Source organism: Bombus bifarius, unplaced genomic scaffold (genome assembly GCF_011952205.1).
Source record: "Bombus bifarius isolate JDL3187 unplaced genomic scaffold, Bbif_JDL3187 scf7180000007987, whole genome shotgun sequence".
Taxonomy (NCBI): domain Eukaryota; kingdom Metazoa; phylum Arthropoda; class Insecta; order Hymenoptera; family Apidae; genus Bombus; species Bombus bifarius.
The window spans coordinates 2,028,301-2,047,753 of record NW_022884369.1 but is presented as its reverse complement, the minus strand read 5'-3'; the positions used below and the strand labels follow the sequence as shown (position 1 = coordinate 2,047,753).

The 19,453-nt window shown below is 41.0% G+C and overlaps 1 protein-coding gene across 1 annotated transcript in view; it reads left to right on the top strand.

Annotated features, from left to right (window-relative positions):
• Positions 1–19,453, top strand: part of LOC117205130 (unconventional myosin-IXb) — a 90,339-nt gene that overhangs the window by 32,131 nt on the left and 38,755 nt on the right. The gene's annotated exons all lie outside the window — the stretch shown is intronic.

The window sequence follows — 19,453 nt, the reverse complement described above, 5'->3', positions numbered from 1 at the left end:
TTGGTTTCATTTTATGGGACTTTATGGGATAGACATCACGATGCACCTGGCTGGCGCGAAGGCTCCGCGTTGCGGGTAATAGATTTACGTAGGAGGAACGAACAATCGCGGATGACAATTTACGGGGAACAGCGAGCGGATCGTTTCAAGCTGTTCCATGCATCGAAAATAGAAACGGTTCAATTGACCGGGATCGGGACGGGACCAGTTAAATCGACGTTTCTCGTTACTTTCACCGACTGTTATTTTGTTGCGGCGGTTTTTTCGCACAATGAAACGCATCGTTCTGGTAATTGGATATCTCTTTCTTAAAATTTATGCTTTTTCACCGACGTGAATCGTGATCGCTTAGATTTATGCCTGTCCGAACCGAATTCTTTAACAGATATTCTTTGCTCCTAAACTAAAACTTGAAATTACACCTTGAGTTATTTACAATCTAAAAAAAAAGTCTGTTTAACATTGAGTAATCGTGTGGAAATACCAGTATGATATACAAGGTGTCCTAGTAGTTTCTTTCTGGCAAACTTAGAGTTTCGTTAAGAGGTCATAATAAAAATACGAAATATTGGTTTCCTGTAGCTCTTGGTCCCATGTCAGAGATCGAGAAACTTTCATAGAAAAATATTGGTACACGTGGTGAACTGATTTGAGTGATTGATTGATTAAGATGGAATAGAATGAAAATCGCTTTTCTGAAGTAATGAATTTAATTTCTTCGTGCTGTCAGCTAAAACTAGAGAAACTAAAATACCTTGTGTATATTTTATATATCTATTTTTCTCTCGTACCTCATGAAAAAGAGCTCAACCTACTGATAGTCGATTAACAGCTAATCGAGTATGGATGATCGCCAAAGTTGCCTGAAACTGTCGGTCGATTTTTGCATTGGCTAAGTGATTCGATCGATAAATAGGGGCCAACGGCATATGGAGCCTCTCTTTGATGTTAATTTCGATTTCGACGGCGGCCGGGTGCCGGCGATAATTTTGTTAGCCGGGCGTACTTAACGATCGCGGGCCCGTGAAACGCGGAAATATCGCAGTTCGTGCCGTGACCGCCGCGAGACTACCGGAGGGCATTAATTTTTGTTTTTAACGAGCTTTGCGTATTTATGCAACGGGCCGCATTAGCACAATTGATTTAATGCTGCGCATTAATCTAGCCCTGTTCAGGCTCGTGTAAATTATGATTGGAAAAGTTAATTTGTTCCCCTTCTGTTGTCGTCGACTCGGAAACTATTCTTCATTGATCAGATTTTATAGCAATTTTCATCCTACTTTCACTTCATTGTTTGTCGCGTTTTATTGTGCTTCCTTTGTTCCATTGTTTGTAGTGATTAACACATTAAGAATCGACGTGGTATTTTACTCAACATTTCATTTCCAATTGTCCTTCTCGCTTTTAATGTACGTTATTGAATTCTGTCTCTAATATCGTATTTATAAAAGGCAGTTGAAAGGATTCGTTTGATATTTCTTCCTTCATATTGATCAGACAATCTTGCGAAGAAGATTTCAATGTGGCCGTTGAAATCCTGGATAAAATTAAATTTTCATGTAAACATCTGTAATCGATTCAAAATACTAATATATAATCGCGAAACTGTGAAAATCTAAAACAAAATCATCTGAACAAATATGGAGTTTATGTATCTCACTCTTAGAAGAAAATTTTATCATTTATCGACCTCCTCAATTAGTATTATTATCTTACTATTTGGGTTGGGCGTGACCGAGAAACAATTTTCATTTGGTCTCGTAATAGCAAGGTTTTTAAGTATCTACTATCCTTTACGGGGTAAGAATGTTTATGGAGATAAAGTATGCGGCGAGGAAAGAATGTAATTAAACCATAAAGAGCGCCAGTTGCGTTCTTACGGTTTCGCGTTTTTACGCGCAAAATTTAATGCGAATGGATTACGCGCAAACGCGAGCAACGTCTGCACGTTACGAAAACGTAACCGCTTCCGGTTATCTCAAGAAGTGAGCTGTTGCCTGTTTAGAAACAACCTCTGGAAACTTTTACACGGTAATAAATATTGCTGTTACACTGAGTTTTCCGCGTAATTCGGAAAGCTTCCGCAACTCGAAATTGGAATTAAGTCGTTCCCGAAGACTACTATATTCGATTTTTCTTCCTCCCTCAAAATTGTAACGTAAACCTTTCCCTTCTGTCATCTTTCTAGCCAGTCTAAATAACGTATTCATCAGAAGTTTCGAAGCTTTCTATATCTCCCAACGATTATCTCTCGTAGAATCGCTTCATCATGCAAATAAGTGTTTAGCCCGTCGACAATAATTGACAACGCAATTCCCATGTGGCATAATGTTTCGAAATCGGATCGATCAGCGTAAATACGATGTGTTTGTTCGTTCTCTATGTCTGAACGCGACAAATTATGGAACTCAGCACCTCGAGCCATTACACCTTGTATTTCGAGCAAGCGTTAGTTTAAGAGGCGATGTTACATCATCATCGCGACGCCAGTTAATGTATCAAAGAGCTAGTTGAACGCGGTAACATTCCCGGTAATCTTGTCTGACGCCTAGAACGAATACTCAGAGTGAATACAGAAAGTTCCGTGCCGGATCTGGTGTCATTAAAATGCCTCCTTTCTGGCGAACTGCGTATTAACAACTTTCATGTCATACGTACTTATTGTTGGTCGTACATGTTAAATTTACTATTCACCCTGTTCTGAGCATAAGTAGTTCTGTTATGATGTATTATTATCGTTTGGTTTGAAGTTGATTAATTTGAAAATGGGGTCAAACGAACCGAGAACGTAAACACAGAATATAACAATCTGCTATCATCATAAGTCACTTTTGTTATCTTATGTTCCGCTTTCGATATTGTTTCGTAACGGAACTAACACAGTGCTATCTGAGAGTCTTGGACCACTTACGTTTAATCTAATTTACGTTTAAATTAAATTTATGTGTTAATTTATATGTTGTATATTAATTTATATGTTGTAATTTATATGTTTTTTTTACCTATATCACTGCATAGTGTATCGCTATAAATTTGAAGGAAAATTCAATTTTCGCGTAGCCTCTTTATCTCTTAATAACAGCATCTGGACTTTTCATGCAAAGCTTTCCTATAATTATACCGTTCTTTTATTATTTCCTCTAATTTTTTAATAATTTCTACGTGCCATATAAGAAGATTCGTCTATCTCTCGGTCCGTTTCTTCTTCGAGTTATATCCGAATAATTTCAAGAGCGTATACTGTACCTGCATTACCCTCTTAGCTAAAGGAAGAAATCAATGAGGTAGATAGAGGAGATTCTTCGTTCTGATTCGAAATCTCATTATCGTTGCGCCAAGTTCTCTCGGATGCTCTCTAAGATAGCTAGCCAGGTGCGTAGATCAAGAGATAAGTTTTCTTCCCTTTAATCACGGACAAGGTAAACTTTTCTTTTCAACCAGTCAGTCGAAAACAGAAGGTCCCGCCGTTCTTTAACCGTGCAAGAGTAACTGGCGGCGTGTTCTCAAGGAGCTGCAACTTTTCAAAAGTTTCTTAACGATCAAATCATCGGGTATCAGGGTTCGCTCATCTTCCGCGTGCATTCGAATTCTCCGGCGGAAGTCCGTCGTCCCACCCTCGAACCATTCAAAGATCTTTTGCTCTCCCTTTCGCGAGACAACATCCTCAACGTTTAATTAAATATTCATTCCTCGAGACTCGGTAGTATCTGCTCGAAAAATCAGCTCCTTTGTCTATAGTCGAATTATCTAACTGTGTAGAAAGCAATAGTCCGCTAGAGTTTGAGCTCGTGTCCTTCATTTCGATTCTCGTGTCTTTATATCTTTGCTAAATTGCTGAATATTAAATAATTTTTTGGAAATTGTCGGAATCAGAGGACTAATGAACTTTCTATAATTTCTAACTGGCGGACTCGAGATAAACTTCCCTTTCAGTTGTTCTAGGGTTAATTCTCAAAAGCAGGACGCTAGATTAATTTTGATTCGGATATTTCAAGTTTATCTTTCCTAAGCCTCATCGATAAAAGATCTAATTTTATTATTATATTGAGATATGAAAAGTATATTAATTCGGTTCTGTGCCTTGTTACTATAAATGTTCAACGCTTTTGACAGAGGTGAGCCACCATCCTCCGGGCAAGGGTTGATACGATTCGATTGTGTTATATGCTATCCACCAATTCCTCGCCGGATTGGAAAGAAAATGAAACCTGCCGATTACCACAACGTGGAATACGCAATTACGAGTAAATTCCGTGGTGACGTTCGGTTGTTTTCCAGATCAGAAAATAAAGGCTGCGTAATTACGGGGATGGCATTACACCGTGTTTTACAATCAACGTAATCACAACTCGCTCGTAGCCAAAAACGATCGAACAATTACCGTTCGCGTATCGGAGTCCTCGTTTTATCATATTAATCGTCGAAGCACGTTTCATGAAAATGCTTTCTAGTCGTGTATTATTTTCCAATCTCGCGACGTTTGTTTATTACTCACCCCGCCTCTTGAAAACCGAATAGCGAATCATTTGCCATTCCCTTTTCGTTTCTAAAATAGACAACGCTTCCGTCTCGCCCTTAACTTTCTTCATGCAACTTGTTCCATTTGTCGCCGTTGTCGTATCGCGTCAGCAAGTCACGCGGACAGAATCACGCCAGTGCACTGGCACTCTGGTGATAAAAGAACGGGCGGATATAACCTGTAAACGGAGGAACATGGTGCAGACAAAAAAAAAATTTGATAAAGCACCGGCAATTTTATACAGCGGCCCCCATTGAATATTCCGCGCGCGACGCGCTCGAAACATTTCGAGTTTATCGGTTTATGCCGCGAAATTGATCGGGTCACCGTGAAGATTTACGTTGTTCGCTAATTCCGCTGCGGTGATCGATTCGACGCGATTTCCGGCCGAGGAACGTTGAGGAATAGCTGGCGGTAATATGATTATTTCCATAGGATTTTTAACACTTTTAACTGGGTCGCTTTTTAACCAGGCTCTGTTAGACGTCACGGAATTAAAAATTAATAAAGATAAATGAACACCTGGCTAGATTGCTTTTAATCCTAAACTAGCGAGGGTAAATATAATTTATCTCTCCTACAATTTTTATAATATTCCACGATATCATTGTTGGTACTTTTATCAAAATTGCATCGCGTTTGAGATTAATCGTCTCGATTCGACAGATCAGATGCTAAGCTTCTCGATGTATTACTAAACGAAGTTTTCGGTTCGTGTGAGATAGCCCGATGGTAGAACGAACGTCACTCTGGACGGACAGGCTAATTGGAGAATTCAACGGAACGATCAGCAATCAAAGACAGTAACGCGAAATCGTGGGCCGTGAAACGGTCACGTAAACTTATGTTCACCTGGTGTCAGTCGTGGATTCACGTAATTAGCGTGCTCGCTGGTAATGAAACCCCCATTATGGGCTGGGCCGTCGGTTAATTAGGTTGCACGTTGATTTATTGCGATCGTGAGGTGTTCGGATGATAGAGGCGCGTGGTTGCATCCTACGCGTCGCTTCCTTCCATTGAAATATAAGGGAAAACACAAAAGAGTCGTTTGTCTCGTAATTGAAAGCGTTGCGATGACGGTGCCTCGTTTGGTGTTCTTCGTTGGTGAACAAGAGGGTAATAAGTTGCAGTTACGCAATGGCAGATGAGTATTAAGATTGATTTCTCAAGTAGAAATAGGATCCGTTGGAGGATCCTATTCTATAAGTAGAACAGTGCAGGCCGTCGCCGGTTAATGAGTATCTTGACAAGTTAAAAGTATTTTTAACAAGTTTCCGCGATGAGGGTCGAGTGTACTCCAACGAAATTAAAAGTAATCATTTCGAAAATATTTATCGAGAAAACACTCGAACTGTGCTTCGTTTGACGAAATAAGCAGCTACTTCTGAAAATACAGCACCGTGCAAAGTTTTATTAGTGAATCCTTGATTTATGACTTTTTTTTTAGAAATGCTTCGAATATACAGAAAATGAGTTAGAAAATTGCTGAGGAAAAAAATTGCTCGACGAAATTTTTTTTCTTCGAGTTATTTATTAGCTTGTTAAGAAATAACCGATTCTTGGACAATTATTTTTTTAGAAATAACAATGGAATTGAAATAAAACGTCTCACGTTTTAACGTTCTTATATTCCACCGCAACATTTCTATTTGTTAGGTCTAAGACCTTTATACAGTACCGTATGTCTCGTACTACAAAGCGCGATCGATATATCGAATAAAAATGACCGTACCAGAAAAGAGAAGAAATTTTTGGCAGATTGCCACGTCAACGAAAGGAAACATCGTTGACCAGTTGGCTGCACAACAGGTCTTGAATTTACTTAGCCGTGCGATAAATCATAGCGTGCGCTTCTCTCTGTATCGCTGAGGGCTTCTAAGCATCGTTCTCGCGCGCACGCGTTCTCATTCTCAGATTTATTCGGGCAAAGTTATGGACATATTTGTTGTGAAAATTGATATTTCGAGCGCGGCGGCGGGACTGTTTGACGCTGTCTCGCGCGTCGTGTCCACCAACCGAGACGAATAAAATCAATTTCCGGGTCCATTGAGCGTCCGTCATGTCGGTTCTGCGTGCGGAAGGATGCACGTGATCGCCTTTTCCTACGCTTCGCTACGCTTTTATAATAATTTATCGTAGCTTCCGGGCTTCGTCAGGCGTTATGGTTATCGGTATGCAACCATAATGAACACCATGTCCAAGGATTTTTACGTACAATTTTCGAGTTTAATCGGAACTCTTTATGGCGCAAAGAGACGATAAGTCGAGCAACAATCTTTTGCGGTTGCAAATTATTAAATAAACCAACTGTGGTTTTAAGTAATAATATATGTTAAACATGTATTAATTAATAATATATATCATACATGTGGAATATACATATAGTACAATTTGAAATTACGTGTATTAAGCATGTGAATTAAAAATCACGAAATTGTGGAAAAAGATTTCATAATAATATATATTCAAACTCATGTGTAAAGTTTTATAACACAGAAAGAAGTATCGTTTATTAATATGCAGCATTATAGGTACCGAGAAATGGATTTATAATCGACATATTAATTCTAATTATTAATGTGTCTACAATATCTATAGTAGCCCCAGTATTAAACCAACTAACCACTCTGAACAATTTCATGCAGGAAACTATCGTGATACATACTAGAACTGATCGTACAACATTGTTAGATTGAGAAACAAGGAACGTATGAAAAACATGATTGTCGGCTTAATCCGATATTAAATTGGAATGCGTCGATTCAAGGCGTTTATCCTGCTCAACGAAGTATGTGTTCTGCCTGCGACCACGCGAAATAGGGATTAGTCGGTCGAGTCGTGAATTATTTTAACGACGCGATATAGGGGATCGGGCAACGGTTCTATTATAGGATTGTCGCAGAGTTGAATGCCGTGGATTTCTCTTTGTCTGGTTTTGGTGTTGCCATTGATTCGTTGAAAAGATAAACCTCGTGAAATCCAAATGGAAGCTTCCTCGTATCGTGCACGAGAATCTCGAGATCCTTTAAAATCCGTCGTTTACCGTGGATCATCGAGCAATTTCTCAACAAAAGGAACATTTGTTGCGATCGGTGAATACCCATCATAAGGATCGTTGAAACAATTATGACTGCGAGCGTGACGATTTTATGGATGACGTTTATTTCGAGGTTCTCTTAATTATCACGCGGAACCGAAGTTAATCGAAGACAGCCCTGTTAGGTCTATTTTATTTTTGGTCGCCTTTACAATTTCTTTCTCCAATCGATTGATATTGTTGAATTCTGCTTTTTAGCATTGCCATTGCGAAGAGAAATTCCAAAAATTTGCTTAATATTTCTTTTCCCATTACATATTTTTTCTTTCGCTGATATAAATTTTATAATATAATTTCACGAAGTACAAAAAGATTGAAATATCTTTTTCAAGTTATGGAAATTCCTCCACGCGCCTCTGATTTGTGTAGTAAGCTTTTATGAAATATCGTGATACATTTTTTTGAACCTTGTCAGAATAATATGTAGATTATTTTATCTATATTCCCCAGGTATATTGCGTTGTCGTATAATTTCGTTACAGTTAACGAACTCTTTCCTGATTATCGTAGCTATTCCTCGTGTAATTGTGTGAAAAGGGAAAGACCTATTACCTTTGAAAACCAATCCTCGGCCAAAGGTCGTATATTCGAAAATTTTCCACTGACCAAGGAGAGGAATTTGTTCTCGCCGATCGCGAGGCGAAAAGTTGAAATAAAGTGAGAAATTCTCGCGGCAATCGTGTCTCAGGATAATATTGATCGCGGAATACTGGCGCGGCGCTAGGATTAAATATTTGACGACGACTTTCTATCTACGGCCAGATTCTTTATTTGGGCTTCGATAACGGTGTTTGTCCGAGGAACGGGGATTAAAAGTGGCGTCCGTACAAATTGTAATTACACGATTAAATTACTCGTGGTTTCTTTCATTTTTCGTCCCTCTTGAATTTATCGTAAGAATCAAGGGTTGATTTACTTCGAAAACAGACCGACTTCCAAGCAGGAAGTCTGCGATCTGCTTTTTTACAAACTCAAGATGACTTCGCATAGATTATGTCGTAGCTATCGCAACCAACCGTATGTTACCCTTTTAACACGTTATGGAGATATCTGACGTTTTGTATTTCACAGTCAGGGGTTTTTAGATTTTTATCGCTTTTTCATTAATAATCTTGCAATATAATCCACTCCTTTTTGTTTTAACTATTTCTAAAGGCGGTAGCTTTTTCTTAAATATATCATATTTCGATGTTAAATTAAAATCTGCTTTTACTTACTTTTAAACGAAACCACAAGCGATTTCGAAATATTTCATATAACAAAATTACTATCTACCGATCATAATAAATATCGATAATAAAATGGCCACAATGCGTTGAATTTCAATCTGTCAGGATATTATGTCGGTTGCCGTTGTTCCGATGGTTTGGTCGCGAGGGGTTGGTCTTTTCTTCGAAAAAGAGACTTAGACGGACGAGCTCCCCTAGGAAAGAGAGAAAAGAAAGAAGGGCGAGGATGGAAATTTCATCGGGATTTATTAGCCACGGGAAATCGACTGGGGCTCGTAATGACCGAGGCATTACTAATGGAGCGCGAGGGGGGTAAAAAAGGGCGGAACTGGCTGCCAACGTAACAACGCTGATGCAAAAGCGAACAAAATGCCGTCAGGTGTTGCACCCATAAATCACACCGCGTACGTACCACCTTTCTCAGTCTTCGTCGTGACGTGGCGCGGCACATTGCCGCTGTTTCGCGGCGCGTTGCATCGGCCACCGATGAATTCGATAAATAAAACATGCACTGGGAACCGGGTCACCTCGGCTTCGAGCACAGATTTCCGCGCTGATGGTCTTGGTCTTAATTTAACTACGTGGTCTTTTCATACTACAAATTTTATCTTACATCGTGTAACGTCATTCAAAATTTAACAGCTTGTATTCTTTCGCTGATTGAATTTTTTTACCAACATCGACTTCTTTTGACGAGTTATGCATGTATAAAGAAGCTTTAGTTCCTAACGATGTATATTTTATTCTATACACAAAATGTATTCCCCATGAATCAAAATTTACCACGCACCAGTTAACTATTCAAAACGCACCTGTAAAATTCGCTTTTCTACACTTTTGGTAGTGGTTGTCAGTACTTTGAAACATTAAAGAAGTGTACACATTTTCGACCGTAATTCATAATTCTATTAAACTGACCGAAGAAAAGAGAGGACTATTTTATGATGGTGGTATAACGCTTGATATTTTTTTAATTTTTGCAACGTTCCCACTTTATAATATTTTTCAATATTTGAATTGTACTGCTTTCGCGTAATTTTGAGTATTTTTTCACCTGCTATTCTTGTGCAATCGTCTATTTCAAGAGTAGATGTAATTTTGTTTTTATATGGACACGAGGCACGACTTCATTTCCATCGGTGACGTCTCGAAATTGCTGATTTAACGTCGTCTATGAAATACTCGTTCCGCGTTTCGCCAACGGCCGCCTAATGTAAATGTATGATAACCACGATAGAAAGTGTCTCTCACCCTCTAGCTCGTGTTATTCAACGGACCGTCGTGAATAGGAGGCAGACGTTCGTCGCGTAAATAGGTTCGCGCGGTGTAATACGCTCGCGCGTTACATGGGTCACGTTACGTGAAAGAATTTACAGCTGGACGAAAACCAGCGCAAGAACACGTGGAGGGGGGAACCGGAAAATCGATTCGTGTTTCGGCATCGCGAATTTTATTCTACGAGACATCAACATTTTTTTTCCAAGAAAATACTAGATCGTACGTCTGTATTCTTTAATCAAAGTAAATATATTTTCTACTTCTCACCAGAATGAGTTTACTAATTGGAACACATCGAGATACGATGTTTTCGATACTGATTTTTAAAATTATCGTTCTTTCAGATCGTATACAATTTTCATACGGCTGATCAGCACTTTGGTTCGAACGATGGTACTGCTAGAAGAAAATTTAAAAGCTTAACGGTAGACAATAAGTTTACTAGTAGCACTCTCTTTAATTTGACCGCAGAGTAATTGAATTTCGATTCATAAAGAAAGAGTAGTAAAAAAATCCAACGCTTCAACGTTTCAAAATCCAACATATCAAGCGAGAGATACAGAGAAATTTTATATAAATCATATTACAGGGGCACGATTTCACTCAGTCCTTGATATTTCGCGTATTAAAATTAAAATTTAACTTTTCCTAAATAAATCAGACGAAAAGAATTTACATAATTTACCCTGACGATTCTCGCGTTGTTGCGAACTTTCCAGCGACTCTACGAACACTCGATAATTCCACGACGTTTGAAACAGTAGCGTTTCACCAGCGAATCGGCAATAAATCGCACGCGATCTCGTAGCTCGGAGTCGAGGGTCGCTATTGACCAGAGAGAGTTCTCGTGGCGGAGGGACGATTGCATGGTGAAGTCCCACGCACGTCGTTCGTATCATTAATCAGGGAATGCCTAGGGACGAGAAGTTTCGTCGCCCGAGCGACGGAACCTTATCTCGGACGGCGTAATTTTTAAGGGAACCATCGGTAATTACAAGGCATTATGAAGCATCGATGCGAGCCGCGGCCTCGTTATAAATCAAGACGGATTCAACGCGCGTCCCGTGCGCGAGAACCGAGACTCCTACGAACCGGAGAGATAAATCACTATGGCGGGCCGTAGCTGTGCCATTCAGGAGGAATGGTAAGGGAAGGGAGTTTGAGGTCGACGAGTCTCTTTTAAAATTCGTCGATTTCCTATATACTAACACGATGGTGGACGTCGAACTCGACTACTCGCGTTTTATCTGCTTTATCAGGTTTTCAATGGGACGTCCGATACGGTGCCATTGTTCGGGCATAATTAGATCGTTGGCCCGCCGGATCCGCGTGTATTTATTGCCTTCTATGCGCCACGCTTGGCCTGCAGGTGGTGTGGTATCGCGTGTGTACGCGTGTGTGAGCACGCGAAACACAGGGCCCGGTCACGGCAAACGGCAGGCGATAACTCAGCCAGCAGGTATATAATTATCAAACTGCGTAATTGTTAATTATTGTGCCATTGTTGGCGACCGGTAATTAATGCGGTGCCAAACTCCCTCGGTACGTGTCTCACGCGATCGCACGATTGATCGGCGGACCCTTGCCGCATCCGCCCTCGAACGACCGTTAAGTGCAGGGGAATGGAAGAAAGTTAAACAGTTTCTTCTCATTTCACGCAACAGTCGTGGAAAATAATGGATGCATATATTTCCTTGCGTTCCTTCTATCAATGATAATGTTATTTGCTACGGTACTTGCCTATTGAGAACTATAAAATAGCGTGATACCGTGATGAATTAGCATTTTTAGATAATTTAAGTATTAGCAATTTGATTTGATTCGGTCGTTCCGACAGAAATGAAACAAGTTCGATGGTCACATTTACTAATGTCACGACCTTGATGACTTTTCAGTGATTTTCAAGTAATGTTTAAATTGTTGGTAACGCATCCTAGATAATTCTGTATAACTTTCGAGTTGGTTGCAACCTCGATAAAACAGCCCCTTTGAAACCATCTTCAGTCTGCACTTGTTTTTACCCTACCGGTCTCATTCATATTAAGTTATATCATGTACATCTAATCTTTTAAATCTCGGGCTACTATCGGGTTAGACGTATTTTATGGTCTGTAAGATTTCACTTTCTACTTCATTTATCGAGTCCTGATCTTGGTTTTCTCGGGTCATAATACATGCAGGTAGCTGTGCGTCGTGGTGGTACCCGCGGAAAATAAATCCTATTGGTGGGCGGGCGGATACGATCGATCATTCCCGCTAATTAATTCATCCGTCAATTAGTAACGGCGCTATGTGTGCGTGGAACCACTCTCGCGCCTAAGAGGTCTGACCACGTGAAGCTACAGTTGGAAGAAACGAGCGGTCTGGAGGGACAGAGAGGGGTGTCGAGGGTAAGAGAGAAAAAAAAGGGGTGCAAGGCACCGCCACTTCGAGAATTTAATTAAACCAAAAGGAGACGACGAAGGGTAAGGCGATACAGGTTAGCAAGAAGCCTCCATCGACTTGCCTTCTTAATGGTCTTCTCGCTATACCGTGCGACGAAAACTTGCAACCCTAGCTTCCCCTATTCACCCTCCTTTCATTTTCCTTTTTCTTTGCCTCGCAAAACGATGCCGTTCTTTTAGTTGTTTAACGTTCGTAGATGCGTGCCGTCCTCCTCCTCCTCCTCCTTCTTGAATTTGTTCTACACTCGGTTGATAAAGTTCACTCAAGTTCGCTAGGACATTTCTTATTCAAATTGTTCCCGATTTGCCGCTGCAAACTTGGCGAATCTCTCGCTGGAAGTATACCGGTATAAAAGTCATTGACCCAAGTTAAAAAGGGGTTGTATGAATCTCTTTGTCGGTAGGGATCTGCGAGTAAAATGTTGCCCCGATAACGATACGTTTAAAAAGATTGTTTTTCTCTATCTACTTAGTTATACAGTGTCGTAGAAATATACACTCGATGATATCTATTACGTTTTTTTAGTGGTGTGTATCGCGTGTGCTTAGAAAAGTACGTGTCTAACTGTATTCCTTGCATGTTACATAATATATTTGGTGATATCTAACAATCTTCTCGCCCATGTATTGGTCAATGTCTTGCCGTGTGATATGTCCGATAATGTACTCCGACAGGTGCATACTTGTCAAAGCCTTGGCTTGTGTCCTCTACAATATACATTTTCTCCTATCATTCTATCTCTTCTACCTCGTATCTCTTTCCCTCCCGCTTAACATAGAGACGTGGCTCGTAGACTGTTTTCCATAACTCTCTAAAATTCTCTTTTTCCGAGGAAAACTCTATGTCTAGAATTTTCATTAGATAGCACGTTATTCCGTTACCCTGACGCTCCATCGTTTTATTTTAACATGTAATAACTAAAAACTTACCAACTCAACGTTCTCATAATAGCATGCACTCACGTAACGAAGTATTAAACCCTGAAACCCTGTGTCGAGATGCGTCTATTTAGATTCAAAGGAACGGCGCGCAGTTTTTATCGACAGGCTGACCTGATAATTAATTATCGTTCGATGGATATTACACCGGTTCTCCCCCGCGCCACTCTATTTTCCTCGGCCTATCCGGTTTACAATGCAACAACTGCCGGTACCGGAAATAAATCACGGCGTTTTCGCCCGGCCGTGGCTGGTCATTAGTCATTAGCGTGTCGCTTATTACGATTCTCTCGCAGTTGTACTGCCTGCTAAGGAGTTCAATAAATTATAATTAGATCAGGCGAGACAAGGGGTGGACGGGCTTTATAACGCCTGGATCGTTGGTTGATTCGCAGCTTCCGAGTGCATTACCGACGCCTCTGTACTCTCAACAGATATAAATCACTATCGTAATGTTACACGCTGCCGACTGGCCACCGTGACTGCTCGAGTAAAGGCTTCTTTCTTCGCTCCCCTTCTACTAACGGCCATCTCCTTTTCTCCAGCTTCAACTGCCACTATCAGATCGGTGGCACCTCGTTACTACTCGACGTTCGCTCCGTCCGACGTTCGCTCTTAATTGATTTGAAAATTGCGATCGTCGAGCTTCTCGGAGACGTCGAAAAGTGGCCTCATAACACGCGATCCGACTTTCCCTCGTTTCGTCGCGAGATAAGCTCGCTGACAGAGACTATTGTTCGCTCTTACGATGATTTTTTCATCCCTCTTCCCTTATGTTTGATGGCTGCCAACAGGATTACAGTATTTTAATAAAATCATGTTCGCCGTTATTGTCTGCCAACAGCCAATTCGAGTGTAAAGATTCTTCTCGATGAACGTGACAAATTATTTTAAATTCCCCGTGGCACGATTTATCATTCAGTTAATATCTCACGTTCATCTTGGGGCTTACGAAGTTGCGATTTTGGCGAACGATTGGTACATTTGTGAACGATAATTGATCAGGGTATTAGAGGAGGAGGGATTCGCGACTCAGGACAGGCTTAATCGAATGCAGATTAAAGTTCGCATCGCCGAGCGAAATTAGTTTTCACCGCTAACAGCATCATCGGGAACGGGGCTGCGTGACACGTTCATAAAGTTGGAGCAAAAACGAACGAATTTGGCGTGGATCCAGCGGCTTCCATCGGCCTTTTCCATATAAATCATCCCGGTACGTATCCCCTGCGATATCAGCGAGGGATTTGAAATAAAAAAAAATTTTAAAAGAGAAAAGAAAAGAGAAGCGGGGAAGGTCGCACGAACTTGGAACAATGAAAGCGAAGTGTAACGCAATCGAAACCGTGGTGCAGCTGGTTAATCTGCGTCGTATATCTGAGGGAATCATCAAAATGACTCGGAGGCCTCCATCCACTATGCATAGACGCGTCTCGATCCGCGGTTATACGAATCTCATTTTCTCCTATAGCCACCATAGCTTCTCGTCTGACCGAGATAAGCGGTGTACTCGTTGAATCCTTAAGGATGCGCCTTGTGAAGCCTTGGCGAACCTTAAACGAGGAAGAAACGGGGCAGATAAGAGGGGCCGGGATCGTTTCGAGCTATCCTAAGGCACGTTCGTCGAAACACGGCCTCGTAATATTAATAGCGAGGGCCGTTCCTCTCTTCGGCCCTTTCCGATATCGTTCCCGGCAATTTTCGTAATCCGCGATACGGAGCTCCTCCAACTCGGTAAATATCAAAGCACTCCCCGGTTTTCTGATAGCCCCTGATCCCAACGTCCGTTTCACGCGAACTTGTCTATCGAAGGTATCGAAACTCTGGGGATTTAGTTCGAATGCTCGTCGTCTCCTAATTCGACGATGTAGGAGATCCTTCGATCCTTGTTACTGGATTAGAATATTGGTTTGAATTGATTTAGATCACTGGCATTGGCGATAATCTGTTTGTTTTCTTCATTTCATGAATGAAGCTTGGATGTTTTAAGGACATTTTTCGTTTTTCTACGCTTTTTCGTTTCCCTTCATACATCAGCTTTCTTCACTATAAGGTTTTACATGTCGAATACTTTTTGTCTACTAAGGATCAATGTGTGTATGAAATATTACGTTGACGCAACATTTTATTTGCACTATTATTTTCTTCCAATTTACATTATTGCTACAATGTAAAACAATTATTCTAATCGAATATGGTTTGAACTTATGTATTTGCTTCTAAATTATACTCATCTAAATTTTATATAACAGTAGTCAGCGTTATTCTCGTCTCACCGATGTTATCTTGTATTATGCAAGATATTTTACACGCAAAATCGATCAGGCTCGTAAATAAAGTTAAATAAAATTATATTAAATTATTGAATTTTACTTTATTATCATTTATTAGCACTGTGACCATGAAAAGAAATTTCCAGAATTTGTTTAACATTTCTTTCCATTAGGATTCTTGAAGTGTTAAAATAAACTATCTTTTTATTCGTGGAAATGTTCCCGGTGTTCGAAAACAACACAATCTGTTTTATGCATTATTAAACAAAATCTCTTCTACGTATTACATATTTCACTATTTGTCCCTTAATAATGAATAATGTTTCCACGTTCAAATGCACTCGAATCCAGGTGAATTCAACCGAATTTCGCGTAGAACAGAAAAAGAGAGATCGCCAGTTTTCTGGTTTTCAGATTCCACCGAGTGCATCGGGCGTAGTGGTGGATAGGACCACGCGAACGATCCATCATTCCGCGTCAACGGTGCGCCATGGTACACGGGCCGGCATAATTTGTTCGCTCGATTAGATATTGAAAAGCTGTAAACCCGGTCGGTCTGGTCTATCAAGTGCGAGCGAGAGATCCTTAAACGTGGATTGTCCGAATAGAGGGAGACGCGCTACGTCTGTTCTGTCGTTTCGTCTCGATCGCGATAACGAAGATTGGATCTCCTGAAGTGTTCATAAAATAATCAACCTTGACGAGATAACGCCAGATTGAAAGGGAGAAAGTCACCTCGATTTCCACTGAACGCTCGTCGAATTCCTCTTCGATCGTGTCATTCATTTTTCTATAATATTTTTCCTTATTCTGCTCCAAATTTTAATACAGATTTTGAGTAAACTTGGCTGAGTTTTGCGTCTAATACACGCAAAACTTTTTTAACAAGAGATTTCTACCAGGAGATTGAGACGTGTGTGTAAGTTATCTGTAAGTTTTATGTTTATAAACTATGTAAAACCAAGGTTTTGGTTTTTTTATGTCATCGGACTGAGATCAATAAATACAATATTAAATACAACATTAGGAGATTGTATAGATTTAACCTTTGGTTCTTAATCGATCGTGTTCTTCTCGTAACTCTTACATCTACTTTTTACGAATTCTTGCATCGTTATCTCGCATGAATGCGAAATTACGATCGATTGATCGTTTTCTTCAGAACGTAAATTAATCATCGCATCTTATACGAAACTATGAAGTGCCTCAATATTAGAACGAGGGTATTAGAACGTTATGGACGAGGGTATATCGTATATACAGAATATTGGCATGTTTGGATAGACATTTTCAGCAAAAAATATTATATATGCCATAGGTAGATTCGTCTTCGTTTCGGAGATATGGAAGTAGTATAAATCACAGATAATCAGATGCATTCAATCTACTTAACTTTTAACGATAATCAGCTATTTCAAACTATTTTTTACACTGAGCCATACTAATTTAGACTGGCATAAATTGTTCAAAACGATCAATCGATATCAAACATAAACATCAGAAAATATACAGCTCGTCTCAACGAGTACGGAATGATGTATATGTATAACATATTTTTCTCAAAATGAGCTTCCAAACTTGTTGGTAAAGTTTGTCGGTTGAGATGTGGAACATCGATTAGTTCCACAGTCGATACAATGGTTGATATGATTTGACATTTGGAATTAAAAGAATCTATTTGACGAAAAATTCAGGGGTTCGAAGAATGTACAGTCATTAGGACGATACAATGATCAGATTCGGCAGATTACGTAGAACATAGTAACTCAGGGGAAGATAAGATAGGGATAATATTTAAAAAGATGTTTATCTCTCGGTCGATTTACCACGCTTTTATGTAAGACCGTTCGATCGTTTCGTGGTGAATCGATCTCGATTTGATGTTACTTCCACGCGGTGGAGCACGAGTGCATCGCACCGTAACTGCGAGCAGAGAGCCGCGGCGCAAAAAGTTGGGTGGGCCTCCATTGTTACGCAGGCTGGTCGTTTCGCCGGTCGATGTCTCTTCGATCCATCCAATTAAATGTCCGTCGAAGCTGAAGGGGGAAACAGAGTTAGGAGAAAGGGAGAAAAGCGATCCAGCAGAAACATCCAAATACGTAGAACTTTGCTTCGAGAAAATATTGATAGAACATATGGTGACGCCAAAGTTTACACGTTCTGAAGTTGAAACGGCAATTCGAAACGTATAGCGGAAAATAAGGAACTCGGCAATAATTTGAAGGGAGAATTTGAGAAAAGCAAAACTTTCTAGCTTTCGCGTAAGGTGTCACGGGGCAACTTTATATTTTAATCCACAAATAACTTTAACAACCAGAGATTCAAGATGTTTCGATAAGACACGTGCAACTCTTAGTGTCACCATTTAACGATCCACGATTTATAGTTATGCTGTATCGCTTCCATCGAATTACCTTCGAACGTCGCCAAGGCATATTCTACCAACTATTCCAAAAGGTTCTCGAGGCGACTTCGATAAATCCCGGAACGTGTTTCGTTAAATCTGACGTCTGAAATAAGATACGAAAAGCACGAGGAAGAGACGCAAAGCGGATCTGCAGCGAAGAAGCTTGGAATTCGAACGGACGCGAGATGAAGGAATTCATCAGCCGGAGAAGATGTCCGTGGCATTTGATCTGGTCCATCGTTGTCCACGCGTTTCTCGTTGCCTCCGCTCTTTGTGTCCCCGTTCTGGTCGCGCGTTTGTCCAGAATTCTACCGGTTACGAGCAAAAACCGATGAGCTCTTGCCGGCACTTGGCGGTCGCCGCGGTCCTGGAATAACGCTGCGGTTTATCAGGAAAGCGGCGGCGTCGTGAACGCATCCTGTGTCGGATGGTCGCCGTTTAAAAAGCAAGCCGGCCTGATTCAACACGGTTGACACGTGTTACTCCCGGTGAACCAGGCCAGGGCTGCCGTGAGTTATAAAGTGTCGAGTTCCGTGCGTCGTCGTTGGAACGCTCCGGATAGATCAATTTGCCCCTTGGCGCTGATACAGCGTGAATTTTTGTTGGATATAATTGGACGGCCGACAGATGGTGTCTGGGTTAGACTGTCGTGGAACGGTCGATTCGATGGAAGAAGCTTGCGGACGTCTTACAAGTTGTCCAGCCGAGGATTATCTAATCAATTACGTCTAGAATAGGTGGAGAGGATAAAAACGAGCGCAGGAAGAAACGTATGAGGATTCCACGGGTAATTTGTTCCTTCCTAGAGGTTTCATTCTTCGTCGACTCGTGTTCCCGAGACTCGATTGGCCTCGTTTATGTTCGAGTCGAAGAGGAAACGCAACCGGGATCAACGAGTTTACCGGAGTAAACGCGGTACGACGCAACAACGAGAGGATTCGTGGGGACCAGAGATAGGCCTTGGACGGGCTTACGGGCCCATCCGTCACCCGCTGACACCGGACCCGATGCGTTTTTGTCTCCCTCTCGGGCCCTTCTGGCCGACTTCTGATCCGCCGCCCCGCATCCTGCCAACGAAACCGCCAGAAAAAATTCGTACTCGTTCAGGACGTCAGCGTCACCGCGATCTCCCAGGGATCGTCGGTCCCTGCCCCTGAAACGCGATCCTACCTCTTTCGTTTTTGTTTTTGGGAAAAAGCTTCTACGGGACAAGTCCTTCGTTTACATTTTCGTTATGTGGTACAGTTGCTGTAATCATTATAGCAGCTTC